Here is a 17,368-nt window from a genome sequence, read left to right as displayed (position 1 = left end):
GGTTTAAAACTTATTACTCTTTCCATGTGTGCTCTTTCATTGGAGCCTCACAAATTGTTCTTTTGTTTTCCTCATCAATGTGCTCTTTATAAATATAGGACATTTTTACTGAGGAACCTGTCCCACCAGCCCAGTTTTTCTCACACTCTCCTACAAATTTTCAGGCCTTCCCAAGTTTTTCTCCTGTTCCATGCACACTCCACTTCTGACCAAGATCCTTAGGGTGATCTTGAAGGAGAGGAATCCTTGTTTCTTCTGTCTTCCTTGTACACCTTCAGACTCTTAATTCCATGTCCCCAAGATTCTGGGCTCTGCAGCTTTAAGAACATTTCTTTTTATCGTGAAACTTGGAAGTTGTAAAATAATCGTGGACTATCATCGGCTGTGATAAATGTTTTCCTGTTACATGGAAAGTAAATGTGGAGTGGCAGCCCTTACAGCAAAGCCTCCTGGGGAGAAGCCAGCAGGAAAACAGAAGACTTCCTTCTGCTGGGGTGAGAAAGCTCCAGGAGACAGGGCAGGAGTGGGGGCAGAGGTGATCAAGTCAGGGAGCTCTCACTTCAGGAACCAACTGACTAGGAGTCGAAAGTGAAAATGGTGCACAGTAGGTCCAGCAGGCTCCTTTGGCCTAGATATCTCTTCAGGGAGTGCTGAAGAGAAGGTTATTAGTGAAGGGGCCAATGTGGAGCAGTTTGATCCATAAATGAAGTCCATGGTTTCCCTGAGTGGTTCAGGGCCTCTCAAATTCTTCCACCATGGTACCCTAAAGGGCAGAACCAGTAACCTTCCTTCCCCCTCCCCCCTCCCCCACTACTACAGTCTACAAGACTGGGGACAAAGTACAAAGCCAGTCTCACGTAGAAAATTTATTTGAAGTCTGCTGTTTTCTTTTAAAAATTTATGTGAATCTGGTACTCTATCTCTTGTTTATTTCACTTTAATTTTATTACCCTTTAGCCTCCTACCCCCCTTCCCATTTGCTTCCCCCAACATAGGAACCATGCTCATGTGTTTTAGTGTATCTTTTTATTTGAATTATTCCAAAATGTATTGTTTTACGTGCATGCATTTTAATTCACGTAAATGGTATTTATTATATATCTCTTTTCACTTCTTACATTTTTATTTCTCAGCACTGTGTATGTGAGAGCTTCCCATGCTCTTTGTATACATCTAACCTGATGCTACTCACTGAGGCATTACACTCCAGTGTGTATATCCACCACATTTTACCTGTCTACTTACCCAGAGATGAACACTCAGATAGCTGTCAACTCCCTACCTCCCCGGGCAGAGATGCAGGGAACATCTTTGTACATGTCCCCATATGGACCCATATGAAAATTTATTTGGGGTATATACCAAGAAGAGAATTGCTGGCCCATAGAGTGTATGTGTTTTCTTCATTAGACTAAGTTCTGCCGGATTGTGCTCCAGAACGGCTGCACCAGCTTTGACTCTCACCAGCACTGGAGGAGAGGTTGTTCCTCTTTTCCTTCATCCCTTCCAACCTTTTAGCAGTATCCAAATTTCTGATTTTTGTCAGCCTGAAAGGTGTAAAGTGATAGTCCAGTGAATATTTTAATTTGCATATTTCTGACTATGAACGCTTCATGTTTATATTAAATGACCAATCCATAGTAAAGCTGATACACCGAGAATCAAGAAGGGTCAAGTTGATCTTGTTTCCAGTTCCCCTCACATACCCAGGATCTGCTCCCTGGGTTAGGCATATATCATTTGAGGGAGTACAGTTACTAGCTATGTCATCTTGAGAAAGTTGCCTTCTTTCTCTGGATCTCCATTTCCTCCTCTATAAAGGAAGATTGGACTAGATAATCGCACAGAGCCCTTCAAGGTCTAACATTTTGTGATTCAAGTGATGTCATCTTGAACCATCAAACACTGCATTACCCCTTCTGTATTAAATGCTCCCTCAACCAAAAACATCCATTCAGTTCATTTTTCTATGCAGTAGCAATTTTCTCTCCACTAACTGTCCATTTCTTTCTCTCCCACTTCTCCCAACAAGGGAAGTAAACTGCCTCTTTACATTTTCTCACTAGCATGCGAACAGAATCGTGCCAATTTGTTCCTGCTATTCTTTAGTCTCCTGCACAGCGTTTGCCCAAATTGCAGACCTATCAAACTTGGCTGCCCCCAGTCAGAACAAGGGGAAGATTAAAAGATAGACTTGAGCTCAGCCACATGCCGCTGTAAATATGAAGTGCAAAGGGGGCTAATAATATGACATTATAGTCTGACAATCACATGGTACTCATCATTCTTGGCATGAAATAAATGCTATTTATGCCCCTATTTTGCAAGGGGGTGAGGAGGAACAAGTCATTTCTAAACCTTCCCTGATTCGGGGAAAGAAAATAAATTTTAAAAAACTAAACAAAGTCTCTCAAAAATTCAGTAATGAAATATTGGGTTGAAGCATATGACACTGCACATTTTGTAGGTAAAAGCCAGTTAAATATCAGCAAATTCATATGGTTCAACCTAGTAGGTGTGGAATAGTCAAAATGCCTCTTAAAAATTCTGGAGGGGTCATTATCAATGACTTCATTAATACTACCCTCATCCTTTTCTAAGTAAGACCAACATATATTCTTTGACTCATAGACAGGGCATAAACAGAGCAAACTGTTGCTTTCTTGATGTTGAAAGACTGTAGTGGAGAAGAAAAGTCATCCTTCTTCTCCAGCTAGACCATGGGCTCTCCCTTTCCTAGAATATTTTGAGTATTTGCTGTCCATGTCACTCACTGTAGTCCTGCCCCCAGGGCTTGTTGTCTCAGGTAAATTTGTTTATCTAGTTTTTTAAAATTGAAGTATAGTTAATTTACAATGTTGTGCTAGTTTCAAGTGTACGGCAAAGTGATTCAGCTATACATATATATGTGTATTCTTTTTTAGATTCTTTTCCATTATAAGTTATTACAAAATATTGAGTATAGTTTCCTGTGTTATGCAGTAGGACTTTGTTGTTTACCTGTTTTATATATAGAAGTGTGTATCTTTTAATCCCAAACTCCTAATTTATCCCTCCCCCTCCTCTTTCCCTTTGGCAACTGTAAGTTTGTTTTCTATGTCTGTGAGTCTGTTTCTGTTTTGTAAATAAGTTCATTTGTTTATCTAGTTTTAAAGCACCAGGCATGTCGAGGATTTGGGAGGAACTACTATTTGTTAAGTATGTGTCAGACATGGTACTCAGCATTTCACATACACCATCTATTCTAATCTTAACAAATGCCCGAGAAAATCACTTTTATATCCATTGTATAAATGAGGAGGTTCAGGCACAGAGGTTAAATAACTTGCTAAAGGTCACACAGCTAGTAAGAGGGAGCATTGAGGCGCATACTCAGGTTTGTCTGATTCCAAAGCTTATACTCTCTTCGATGTTTCATTTTGCTTTTTATCATGGTCTTGAATAATTTCTAACAACTTTATTTGCGAACAGTGCTTCAACAACGACATAGGAAGTTGCTAAAAGGCGAGAGCTCTTGTACCTGAATCAGCTGACCATCGGTGCCCATTGTAATTACATTCAGCTCTTATCTTACAAGTATTTATTGAGCATCTGTGTATGTCAAACAAAGCACCACCACCAACACTTCTACAAGCAACCCTCATTTACAAATAGCTTTTTGACTTGGGTTTCACTTTACGCCTACCCCCCAGGTTGCCTTCTGCCATGTATGCCAGAACCTATCACAATCTTTCTCAATCCTGTATATCAGAGACTTGGAACATGCTCTTACTCTCTCTGGAATATTCTTCCCCTCAGGCCAAATGTCACCTCATCATAGAGCCCTTCCTTAACCACCTGATCCAATATAGAAGTCCCTGTCACTCCCTGTGTCCTATCCTTTGTTTTTCTTCATTGCACTTATCACCATCAGATTTGCTTAATGTCTATTTTGTTCAACATGTATTCCCAGCTATCTGGAACAATCCCTGGCACATAGCAGGTGTTCAATATTTGTTGAATGAATGAGGAAATAATTTCCACAGTTAAAGGAGATTACATGTACCTATGTTCATTATGCCATCATCATTTTGATGAGTGAAACAAAATATGTATGATTGGGTTATTACATAAAATTAGTAATAATAATGTCAGATTGCTTTTGTTAAGAGCTATTTTTTCCTTACTGAAGTACCTATCCTCCAGTTTCTACTTATTCTTTATATGGCTTCTCATTTACCAGCTTCTCAAAGTAAGACACTTGAATTACATGGTATACACATTATAGCTGATGGGATCTCAACATCTCCCCCCAACTCAGGCAATGTTCCCTTAATTACTCTTTATAAAAGCTCACCTTTTAATATCTACAAAAGATATTTCTCTTTCAGAAACTTTCAAGCCCTGAGTTATTGATTACTGACAGCCAGATTTCATAACAACCTATAAATAGGGACCTGAATGAACTCAATACAGTTATAATCAGCCCAAGAACAAAAAATGAGAGGGGAGGGAGAGGGAGAGAAGATTCTAAAGTCTTCTTGGTTCTTCCAAAGGTCAGCACCGTAGACCAACAGTGAGATTTCCTACGTGGGAGCTCAGGAAAGATCTACTGCAGGCTTGGTCTGAGCTAGGCATGCCCGGGACCTATGTGTAGGGCCTTTGTTGTGAGGGCAAGGATCTAAAGGTCAGATTTTGCAGCCAGATTCAACCTTCACAGACTAACAGTTTATTATAAGGATACCTAATCTTTGAATGTCTCTTCTTGCCCCAGTAGTGAGAATATTGAAAGTCCTAGACTTTGTAAATTCTAGTTCTCTGGCCTCTTCATACGTGACCAAGTACCTGCTGTTTAGTCAGATAATGGATTCCCTTCCTTGTTCTCTCCCTTGCTTTTACTTCAACTTTTCTTCCTTGTCTTCAGTTGAAAGACAATTCAAAATTTCAACAGCATAGACAAGGTCAATGGACATACTGAAGTAGCCGTACACTGTGCCCTTTCCTTCATGTGTAGAATATTCTCCATGGTGATAGAAAGGTTAGGCAGCAAAACTTTAGGAAAAGCATTAAGTAATTTGCTTTCTGGGGAACAAAATGGTATCTTAGAGAGATAAACAGCAGATGTGATTAATGGTGGAGGTAGAGAAAAAGAAATAGTGAGGTGATTAGGGGCATAGAAGTGACCAAAAGCTGTTAGCTGGAATGTATCTGGAATTGGAGTTTAAGGAAGATATCTTCTTGACTCTAACTATAGCTAGTATGTTTATTAACTATAAGCTTCAGCTTATGGCATCAAGCTTACATTAACACAATTGTCTTAAATTTCAGTTTTCTTACCCACCCCCTGAACTAGTATCAATGAAAATCAAACCTTCTCACATGTACTTGTCTTTAAACATCTCCAAGTATTTAATTGCATAGGAAGGAATTTACCATTGTTCCTAAAAGAGAATGGGAAGTAGTGGCATTAGTGCAGCCCAGGAAAGGTAATGGTTATTAGATACATTAAACAATAGAGGAAGACTGAGGTTTCTATCAAAACAACATTCACCTCATTGTCCAAGTTTTGTAAGACCTATTTTCAAGGAGCTATTGCTTCTCTCTATGTACCATGATGACCATTTGCTGGATGGTATTTTCTGGGGTTATGGACTCACAAATTGAATAGGGAAGCTTCCCTAGATATAATGAAAAAAATAAAAATGATCTGTATGATTTGCCACTCACCTATTTCTTCTGAACCTCTTGCCTCCATATAGCATTTTATTAAAATATTAAAGGAAACTAACATTTACTGAATGCCTACAAAGAGAAAGGCATTGGGCTAACTACTTTTATATATGGTATCTTATTTAATTCGCCAGTAACTCTAGGAGTTACTATTAGGCCCATTTTGGAATGAGGAAACTCATGGACAGAGAGATTAGTCACTTGCTCAAAGTCAAACATGTAGGTAACATCAGAATTGGGAGTGAATCCAGGTATTTTGAGTCTAAATCCCACATATTGGTTTTCTTATACACTCCCTTGCTAACCATATGTTTCAATAAGAGTGAACATTTGAAATATTATTTAAATGAATAAAAGCTCCCAGCCACAATCAGAAAGTGTATCAAATTATCAATGACTATTTAATCCAACCATGTTTTATCTTCCAGGTTAGACTATAATACTTCTTCCAACCCTTAATTTTATGGGCATATGCAGGATTCTGAGGGATGGCCAGTAGTTTGAAATCAGAAGATCTTGAACGTATAGCTTTTTCCACCTAATAGCTTTGTGGCATTTGTAGTGACTAAATAAGTCTAAATTTGCTAGGTGAATTCTATATGAAGCTTCTTATTGTCTCTATAATCCCACCTCATCAAAGTCATTCTTCCCCAACCGATTTCAATATCATACATCAAAGTAAAATAAGGACATAACATTTTCACTAATGACTTGCCTGAAGTTAAGCTGTTTTCAGTTTTTTGTTGTAGGAAGTTTCTAAGAATGATTATATATGTATTCCTATTTCGTATTACTAGAGTCTTATAGTCTTATATAATTTATTTTTATTCTTATGATCTTTTCAGTTCACAAAGCAAAGCACATTCAAATAAGCCTTCTCATTTGACCCTTAAGCTAGCTGTGGTGAAAAGTTGATTTATCCAAGGTAACAGTCAGGTCCCCTGATTCTCAGTCTCTTGGTATAGTTCTCCTACCACGTATCAGAAAATGAAGACTCTACAGGTAATGTTAATGGATATATGTTGAGGGCTCACTATATACTTGGCACTTTTTTCTTAGCAATTTATGTGTGGTGTCTCATTTAATCCTCAAATATGAGGTACTTTCATCTTCCTTGTTTTAGAGGTAACAACTAAGGCGCAGAGAGGATAGGTAACTTAATTATGATCACAGAGCAAATGAGCAGCAGTGGTTGGATTTCAACCCAGGGTGACTGATTATAGCACCCAAACTCTTAACCAGCATCTGCAGCTATACCCCTAACACACTGAATGCTTACTAAGACAGAAAGGTATAATTAAACATTTTAGTAAGATTTTCTTATTGCCTGGTTTGATTTTCAAAATTAATTTTTAATTTGATTTGTTAATGTCTTTATATAGTTTTATATGTTATACATATAGATGCAATATATAATTTTATATTAATGTGATCATAATTTGCAGGTTTATTTTTCCCTGTTTCTTTTTGCTTAGTTCTGCCTTCTGTTGTTTCCTTTCCATCACATAACCCATGTTACCCTTAGAATATATTGTTCTGTGTTTTCTTATGCTCATACACACACACACACACACACACACACACAGGACTTTGTCACTATTTAATGGGATCATATTGTACACACTTCTTTGCATCTTGCTTTTGTAAATCAAGAATACTTTTTGGAATTCTCTCCCAGTCATCTGGGATAACATTACCACATTAGTTTTAATTGCTATATATTATTCTATGGAGTGGATATGTGATAATTTATTCAGCCTTCCCTATAGTAGGAGGAATTCTCTAATTTGTTTTTATTTTTGTCGGTTTGAACAATGCTGCAATAAACATGCTTGTGCGTACGCATTTATTACAACGGAATAAGCTATAAGGAATGGGACTGACTGCTGAGTTCAGTAACGTTTTCTTTTAATAGATGTCTCCAGATTGCTTTCCAAAATAGTTGTAACACTTCACATTTCCACCAGCAATATATGAGTATTATTGGTCTTTAAACTTTGCCAGTATGATGGATTTAAAGTACTACCTCATTTTTACTTTAATTTGCATGTCCCTGAATGCTAGTGAACTTTTTTGTCTTTATTCTTCTATGAATTGATTATTCATTACCTTTGCCCATTTTTCTATTTGGCATTTTTCTTCCAGTTTAAAAGAGCTCTTTGTTTATGGATAGTAATCTTCTGTCTTTCATCAGGAGCTTTAGTTTATGGTATTTTTGTTTATATTTTACTATATAGAAGTTTTAATTTTAAATGATCAAATATGTCTATCTTTTGATCTAAAATTTTTAGATTTCTCATATACTCTATAGATTATAACATACAGTACCCTAGATTTCTCACAAGATTTTAATTGTATTATTATTTGTTTAATATCAAAGAAGTTTAATACGCTGCGATAAAATAAGCGCCCAGGAAAAGCTCATGGAATAGACGTCAGTGTTAGAGAAATCCCTCCCACACATCATTTAGCTCCACACCCCATCCCTCAAAACCAATCCAGAAAATCTGAAACAACAAAGGAAATCCTTCCAAGCTTGGGTTTCAGTGAGGGCCCCTTTACCAATAACAAGAACACAGTTTCCTACATGGTCTAATAGGAAAGTAAAACACAGAAGCATAAAAAGTCCACAAGATGTCAATATTTAAGAGACTTGGTACATATTCCAAGTTAAAATAACTCCAACTTTTATAGCTATACATATTGTTTTAAAGCAACTTAATATATTTTAAATTTCATATATATACTCTCAAAGGTTCTTCAGCTGAGGTATGTAAACATTGTCTAATGAAAAATTTTCAGTGTTTCAAACCAACAAATTCACAGCATACATTGAATTTTCATCCATAAAAAACACAGTATTTTCCTACACTCACTACCATAGTGGAAATCCAGGCCCAAGGGATACATGCTGATCATCCAGATTACCATTTGCAGTATTATTGTTGTTATTAATATTTTATTGAGATATAATTCACATTCCATAAAATTCTTTTAAACTGCACATATATAATGATTTCAAAGTTCATCTCTATTGTAGTTCATTTCTTTTCATGGCTGAATTAATTAATATTCCATTGCATGGATTTTGTTAATATATGTATACAAGTTTTTCTGTGAACATGTTTTCAATTTTTGTGGGTATATACCTAGAAGTAGAATTGCTGGGTCATATGGTAACTCTATGTTTAATGTTTTGAGGAATTGCAAAACTTTTCCAGAGAAGCAGGGTATGTGTCACCACCCACCAGCAGTGTATAAGGAAGGGTTCCAGTTTCTTCACATCTTTGTCAACATTTGTTATTGTCTGTCTTTTTGATAGGCACACCTAGTGGATGTGAAGTGGAATCTCATTACGATTTTGATTTGCATTTCCCTTAAGACAAATGATGTTAAGCATCTTTTCATGTATTTGTTGGCCATTTCTATATCTTCTTTGGATAAATGTCTGTTCAAATCCTTTGACGATTTTTAATTCTGTTATTTGTCTTTTTATTATTGAGTTTTTTTACCCCATCCCCCAGCCCCTGGTAACTACTTTTCTACTCCATTTCTATGAGTTTAACTTATTTTTTTTTTAGATTCTACATATAAGTGATACCATGCAGTATTTTTCTTTCTCTATCTGGCTCATTTCAATTAGCATAATGCCCTCAAGGTCCATCCAGGTTGTCACAAATGGCAGGAGTTCCTTCTTTCTTATGGATGAATAATATACCATTGTATGTATGTGTGTGTGTGTGTGTGTGTGTGTGTGTGTGTGTGTGTGTATACATACATCACATTTTATTTATCCATTCATCTGTTGATGGACACAGGTTGTTCCTATATCTTGGCTATTGTAAATAATGCTGCAGTGAACATGGGGGTGCAGATATCTCTTTGATAGTTTGTACTGTATTCATTTCCTTTGGAAATATATGCAGAAGTGGGATTACTGGATCACATGGTAGTTCTATTTTTAATTTCTTGAGAAACCTCCACATTGTTTTTCATAGTGGCTGCACCAGTCTGCAGTCCCACTAACAATGTACAAGGGTCCTCTTTTCTCCACATCCTCACCAGCATTTATCTCTTGTCTTTTTGATGATAGCCTTTCTAACAGGTAGGAGATGATATCTCGTTGCTGTTTTGATTTGCATTTCACTGATGATTAGTGATACTGAGCACCTTTTCATGTACCTAATAGCCATTTGTATGTCTTTTTTTATTATTATTGTGTTTTAAGAGCTCTCTGTATATTCTGTATACTAGAATCTTAGTAGATACATGATTTGTAAATATTTTTCCCATTCTATAGGTGGTTTTTTCACTTTCTTGATAGTAAGCTTTAATTTTGATGAAGTCCAATTTATCTAGTTTTTTTGTTGTTTTTGCATACTTTTGGTATCATAGCTAAGAAACCATTGCCAAATCCAAGGCACAAAAATTTACACCTATATTTCCTTCTAAGAGTTTTATCATTTTAGTGCTTGCATTTAGGCCTTTGAATCATTTTCAGTTAATCTCAGTATATGGTACAGAGTAGTTAATCTAAGTTCATTCTGCTACATGTGGATATCCAGTTGTCTCAGCACCATTTGTTGAAAAGACTAATCTTTCTTCCACTGAGTAGTCTTGGTATCCATGCCAAAATCAATTGATGATAAATGTTAGGGTTTACTTCTAGACTTTTCAGATATATTCCTTTTATTTGTATATCTATCCTATGTCAAAACACAAAGTCTTAATCACTATAGATTTGTAGTAAGCTTTCATATACAGAAGTAGCTTTATAGTGAGTTCTCCAACTTTGTCCTTTTTCAAGATTGTTTTGGCTATTCTGGGTCTCATATGAATTTTAAGATCAGCTTGTCCATTTCTACAAAAACAAACAAAAAGGCTTTGAGAGGGACTGAGTTAAATCTGTATGTAAATTTGGTAATATTGCCATCTTATTAATATAGTGTTCCAATCCATGAACATAGACTATCTTCCCATTTATTTATATCTTCTTTAATTTCCTTGAACAGTGTTTTGTAATTTTCAGTGTACAAATCTTGTACTTCTTTGGTTAAATTTATTACTAAATATTTTATTATTTTTGATGCCATTGTAAATGGAATTGTTTTCTTAATTCCATTTTTGTGTTGCCTGTTTCTAGTGTATAAAAAACAATTGATTTTTGTGTGTTGATCTTGTATCTTGCAATTTTGCTGAATTCATTATTAGCTTTAATATTTGTGGATTCTTTAGGATTTTCTACATACAAGATGATGTCATCTGCAAATAGAAATAGTTTCACTTCTTCCTTTCCAATCTGGATACCTTTTATTTTTTTTTACTTGTCTTATTATTCCGACTAGAACTTCCAGTACAATGTAGAATAGAAGTGATAGTGGACATCCTTGTCTTAGTCCTGTACTTAGGAGGAAAGTTTTCAGTCTTTCACCATTAAGTAGGATGTAAGCTGTGGGGTTTTTGTAGCTGGCATTCTTTTAGGTTGAAGAAGTTCTCTTCTATTTCTAGTTTGTTGAGTGTTGTTATCATGAAAAGATGTTGGATTTTTTTCAAATTTTTTTGTGTGTGTGCCTTTTGAAATGATCATGTGAGGTTTTACCTTTATTGTATTAACAAAGTATATTACATTGATTGATTTTCATATGTTGGACCAACCTTCCATATTTGAGATAAATGCAGCTTGGTCATGATGTATCAGAGTAATACTGGCCTACCAGAATAAGTTACGATGTGGTTTTTTTACGTTCTTTTTTTGGAGGGGGCGGGGAAGAGCTTGTTTTAATTCGTTAAATCTTTGATAGAATTCAAAAGTGAAACCATTCAGTTCTAGGTTTTACTTTGTGGGAAATTTATTGATTACTATTTCTATCTCTTTACTTGTTATTGGTATATCCAGATATTCCATTTCTTCTTTATAGACAGTTTCAGTAGTTGTGTCTTTCTAGTAATTTGTTCATTTCATCTAGGTTATCTAATTTTTTGTTGTACAGTTATTTGTAGATTTCCCTTATACTTCTCTTATTTCTTTACAGTTGGTAATAATGTCTTCTATTTAATTCCTGATTTTAGTAACCTGAGTCTTCTCTCTTTTTGTCTTGGTCAATCTAGCTAAAGGTTTTTCAATATTTCATCTTTTCAAAGAACCAACTTTTGGTTTTGTTGATTATTGCTCTTGTTTTTCTATTCTCTATTCCTTTTTTTATGTTTTGTTTATAGTTAACTTCTCTCTGCTTGTGTTGGGTTTAATTAGTTCTTGTTTTCCTAGTTTTCTAAGGTAGAAGGTTAGGTTATTGATTTGTGAGCTTACATTTTCTTTTTTAATATAGGCATTGATAGCTATAATTTTCCCTCTGAACACTCCTTTAGTTCTATACCAAAAGTTTTGGCATGTTGTGCTTTCATTTTCATTCATCTCAAATTAGCTTCTGATCTTCTTTGTGTTTTTTCCTGTTGTGGTCAGAAAATGTACTTTGTATGATTTCACTCCTTTAAAATTTATTGAGATTAGTTTCATAGCCTAACATTTGGTCTAGCTTGGAGGATGTTCCATGTGCACTTGAGAAGACTGTGAATTCTGCTGTTGTTAGGTAGAGTGTTCTATAGATGTCTGTTAGTTCTACTGTAGTTGATTTACTGTGTTGTTCAAATACTCTTTCCTTGTTGATCTGTCTAGTTGCTATACATTATTGAAAGTAGGTTATTGAAGTCTCCTACTAATTATTGCTCAGTTGTTTGTTTCTTCCTTCAGTTCTGTCAGTTTTTGCTTCATGAGTTTTGGCACTTTGTTAAGTGTGTATATGTTTACAATTGTTATGTTTTTTGATGGATTAATCCTGTCATTATTATAAAATGTATTTCTTTGTCTATAGTAACCATTTTTGCCTTAAAGCCTGTTTGATATTTTATAGCCACTTTCCCTCTCTTTAATTACTGTTTTAATGGCATATCCTTTTTCCATCCTTTCACTCACAAACTGTTTGTGTCCTAAAATCTAAAGTATCTCTTATGATAGCATATAATTGGATATTTTTATCCATTATCCCAATTTCTGCCTCTAATTTGAGTGTTTAATCCATTAACATTTGATGTAATTATTAATAAAGCAGGATTCACATTTGCCATTTTGTGATTCGTTTTCTATATGACATATCTTTTTTGTTCCTATTTCTTCTATGAATACACATTTTTACGTTAAATTGATATTTTCTAATATATTATTTTAATTCCCTTGTCATTTACTTTAGCATATTTTTTTAGTTATTATCTTAGAGATTCCCCAGTTTTCTTAATTCACAAGAATTTTGTTTGGATTAATGCCAACTTAGCTTCAATTGTATGCAAAATCTTTTTGAATACCATTTTTATCAGATTTTTAAATTAAAGTTTTGCTGATATTATAAAATGAATTGGAGAGCCTCCCATTGTTTTCTGTGGCCTGGAATCATTTACATAACATAGGACTATTTAATCTTTAAAGGTCATATAAAACTTGGTTGTAACCCCTGTTTCCTGGATGAAGTTATTTTCAATGGTAACACATTTACCTTTCTGATATTCTTCTCTGATAGTTGGTCTAGTCAAGTTTCTCACTTCTTTTTGGGTCAATTTTGGAAAGGTTTTCAATGTTGTGTCATAGAGTTTCATCATTTCTCTTCTCATGATTATGTTTATTTCTTATTCCTACACATGTCTATTTTGGTTCTCTCTCTCTCTCTCTTTTCCTGAAACAGAAACATCAAAAATTCATTTCCCCCACTCCCCAAAAAACACCTTTGGATTTATTTGCCCTTTCAATTTAAAAAGATTCATTCATTTCTTCCTGTTTTCTTAAACTTTATTTTTCTACATCTTGAAGATGATTAAATTTATTTTTTTCTTCTTCTATGATGAAGACATTTAATACTACATATTTTCCTGTGACTATAGTTTTCAGTGTCTTATAAATTTTAGTATAAAGTGTTCTCCTTTCCATGCCTTTTAGGTATTTTTAAATTTCCTTTTATATCATCTTTGATCCAAGGGTTATCTAGGAATGTTTCTTAATTTAGTTTCCAAGTCATTAAGATTTTTATGCCCAAAATTTTATCTCTAATATTTTTGGATTATGATCAGAGACTTCAACCAATAAAATCCTTATTTTTTCATTGTTTTATGGTTTTGCTTGTGGCCAAGTACCTGATTAATTTTGTTAATGTTCTATGGACATAACAAAGAGTGTATGTCCTCTGTTTGAGGAATGTAGGCTCCTATATATAGTTAATCAAGTTTGGTTGATTGTTTTCTTCTATTCCTCTATATTATTTTTTGTTTACTGGAGCAGTCTGATCTGAGAAAGGTGTATATGCTCTCCAACTACAATTTAATTTTATAAAGTTTTCCTTTTATTTCTAATAGTTATTGTTTTGTGTAGTTTTGTATATACAAGCATGTGATTTTAAAAAAATCTTACATAGAGCTTGTGTTTGTTTATTTATTTATTTATTTTTGGCTGCACCGTGCTGCATGCGGGATCTTAGTTCCATGACCAGGGATCAAAGCCATGCCCCCTGCAATGGAAGCATGAAGTTTTAACCGCTAGACAGCCAGGGAAGTCCCGGCAAGCATGTGATTTTTAGCATTACTTTAATATCCTTCTTATTCTCTTTTGTGCTTTAAACCTTACATTCACTTTGGTGTCATGATTGCCAGTTCTGCTTTTTCATTTTATCACTACCACCACTACCGTTATAACTCCTAGATTTTGCTTAAATTATTTAGTACTTTTTGTTCTAAACTTGTGTTGCACAATATAGTAGCCACTAGCCACAAGCCGCATGTGACTATTTAAATTCAACATAATAAAAGTAAATCAAAATAAAAATTCAGTAACTCAGTTGTTCTAGTCACATACCAACTGCTCAATAGCCACACATGGCTAATGGCTACTGTATTGAACAGCACATATATGGAGCATTTCTCTCATCACAGGAAGTTCTATTAGATAGCACTGCTCTAGACCAGGGACTAGCAAACTTTCTGTAAAGGGCAAGGTAGTAAACATGTTAGGCTTGGCAGGCCTTGTTGTCTTTATTGCAGCTGTCCAGCTCTGCTTTTCATGTAAATCAGAGATAATACATAAATGAATGTGTATGGCTGTGTTCCAATAAAACTTTTTTTATGGATACTAAAACTTAATTTCCTATAATTTTTACGTCATGAAATATTCTTCTTTTGATATTTTTCAACAATCTAAGAATGTAAAATCATTCTTAGCTCACAGGCTATACAAAAATAGGTGGCAGGTCAGATTTGACATGTGGGCGGTAGTTTGCCAGCCCCTGCTCTAGACTCTTATAGAGTTTCCCTTAAAGTATGTCCCTTTTAGGTTGAGTCCTTATTAAACATCTTAAACATTCCCAGGCTATCTATCCTAATGTATGTATACCAATTCATCTCTTAATAATGACCATCTTCTGTTTCAACTTATTTACAGAATTGGATAGATGGAAAATCATTCTTTTTTATTCCAGAAAATGTTTTCTGTACTGCACTTGAACATCCTTCCGTGCTGTTATTTTTTATTTAAGTTTTTATCTGTCCCTTCCAGCAACTCTATTTCACTGAACATATATTCAGTTTGTTCCGCTTGATCTTCCTCTCTCTAGCTGCTGGGTACCTGCGATGAGGTTGTTACTTTTTACTGTCATCTCTTTGGGATTCTGGTAGGCAGCATGTCCTATAGGTCAGCAGTCCTGTGGTGAATGCAAAGTGCTCTTTAACCCTGTAAGCCAGGAATAGAGAAGTAGGTAGGGAATATGGAAGTGCTTACTGAGGCACTTGGAAGAATTCTCTTTCCTCTCTTGTTTTCTTCATACTCTCCTAGACTCAGGAGGAAAGGAAGGACTTGGATCACTTCTTCAGTTTCTTCTTGGAATTTTAGGAGGCAGGGTGACCTGCCAATCTCATGTAAGGCCAATATCGACCCTCTCCACAAGGATTCATAGCTTTGCAAAATCAAGATCTAGCAATTTACAGCCTTCACCTTAGGGGATCCATGATGCTGGTCTTCATACACTTATATAGTATTCAGGGGAGGGAGAAAGTCCTGTATCAACTTTCTCACTAGGACCTAACAAGGCCTTGCTAATACCCAGCTGCCCATGGTACCCATTTTGCTAAGTACCCATATAGTACCTATTTTGCTCAGAAGAAGCATATAACTTGTAGTTAGGAATTGAGGAGAAAGGTGCTATATATTCAGTTCACCCTGTTTCCAGAATCCCCCTCTTCTAAAAATTAATTAAGCAGATCAGTTTGTTATCAGAACATATGTGTTTTACTGTAACACAGTCACTACACTCTAAATGAAATTTTTCTCTGTCTCAGGAACACAGTTCGAAGTAATTAAATTAAACATGGCTAACAGAAAGTCAATTTATGTTGATAACTTAATTGAAGATGAATTCAGATGTCCTATGAAATATATTACTTAACATCCTAATCCATATTGTACAACTCATCTGTTGATTTCATTAATTAATTTTTTGAATATAATAGAATGTTAGCTATTAGAAGTCATCTAGTCCAGTCTTATTTCTTTGGCAGATGAGGAAACTGAGACCTGAAGAGTTTAAGTGATTGTGATGGAGCCAAGAATATAAACCTCAATCCCACGGTTCCTATTGTAATGTCCTTTATTTTATATCCCTCTGAGAATGAAAACTTTCAAGCTGCTTTAGCTAAATGAGTCAGCCTCAAAATCATTTGAAAATTAAAGATTTTTCAATAGAGTGATCCTGGTAATGGCAGGGAAGCGTTAATAGGACTGTCTATTCTATTATCATTTTAGATTTTAAAGAATATAGCTCCTTCCTCCGAGATATGTTTCCTATGTCATGATTGTAGATAATATCTATAAATCAATCAATAAATCAATATATAAATATAAACCAATTTATGTATATGAGAGACGGTCTAGGAGCTGAAAAGGTACAAAATATACAACATAACCACCAGGCAGCCAAACAACTACAGTGAGGCAAAGGGATAAAATATTGGTGGAGCCTAGAAGCTGGATCTGTGCCCAGCTGACCCTTCTTCCATGAAGCTCTCTTTGATTTGCCTCTGCTGGAAGTAAGCAGTGAGATCTTCTGGTGTCCCATATGGCTTATCACTGCCTCCCCCCATCAGCTATGGGCGTGTGTACTCACCTTATCTTCCTGGCTCTTTGGGGCAGGGCTGGTCTTATCTGTACAGCTCCAGTGACAGGAATATAAGGGGTGCTCAACAAATGTCTGTCGAATGCATAAATGGGATTTAATTCCTGATTTTCCCTGGAAGCAGGTCCCACCTGGGGACACATAGAAAGTATTCAATGAACATATGTGTAATGAAAAAAAAAATATATATATATGGCATGGCTCTTAAGAGAGCTTATATTCGAATTGAGGGTCAATATTATGAAAGAAAAAAATATATCTAGTGTAAGACTTCATACTAAGTAACATATGAGTATTCTAGATACTAAGAAATCTTGAAAGAGAGAAAGACCTCTGTGGGTTGAAGACATCAAAGGCTTCATGGGAGCAATAGAGTTTGAAGTCATCTTCGAAGGAAGAATATGATTCATAGCTAGGATAACTATATAATATGTTGTCCAAACCAGGACACTTAGAGAGTG

The 17,368-nt window shown here is 35.2% G+C and overlaps 1 long non-coding RNA gene across 1 annotated transcript; it reads right to left on the bottom strand.

Annotated features, from left to right (window-relative positions):
- Positions 1-1,164: 1,164 nt before the first annotated feature.
- On the bottom strand, positions 1,165-17,005 carry LOC137216918 (uncharacterized). The gene is made up of 3 exons (XR_010939887.1): positions 16,899-17,005; positions 13,254-13,430; positions 1,165-1,547 (listed from the first exon to the last, which is right to left on the bottom strand). It is a non-coding gene; the product is annotated as an uncharacterized lncRNA (long non-coding RNA).
- Positions 17,006-17,368: the final 363 nt, after the last annotated feature.

This window comes from Pseudorca crassidens, chromosome X (genome assembly GCF_039906515.1).
Source record: "Pseudorca crassidens isolate mPseCra1 chromosome X, mPseCra1.hap1, whole genome shotgun sequence".
Lineage (NCBI taxonomy): Eukaryota > Metazoa > Chordata > Mammalia > Artiodactyla > Delphinidae > Pseudorca > Pseudorca crassidens.
Note: the sequence above shows the minus strand (reverse complement) of the source record. Positions and strands in the feature narration are given on the sequence as shown.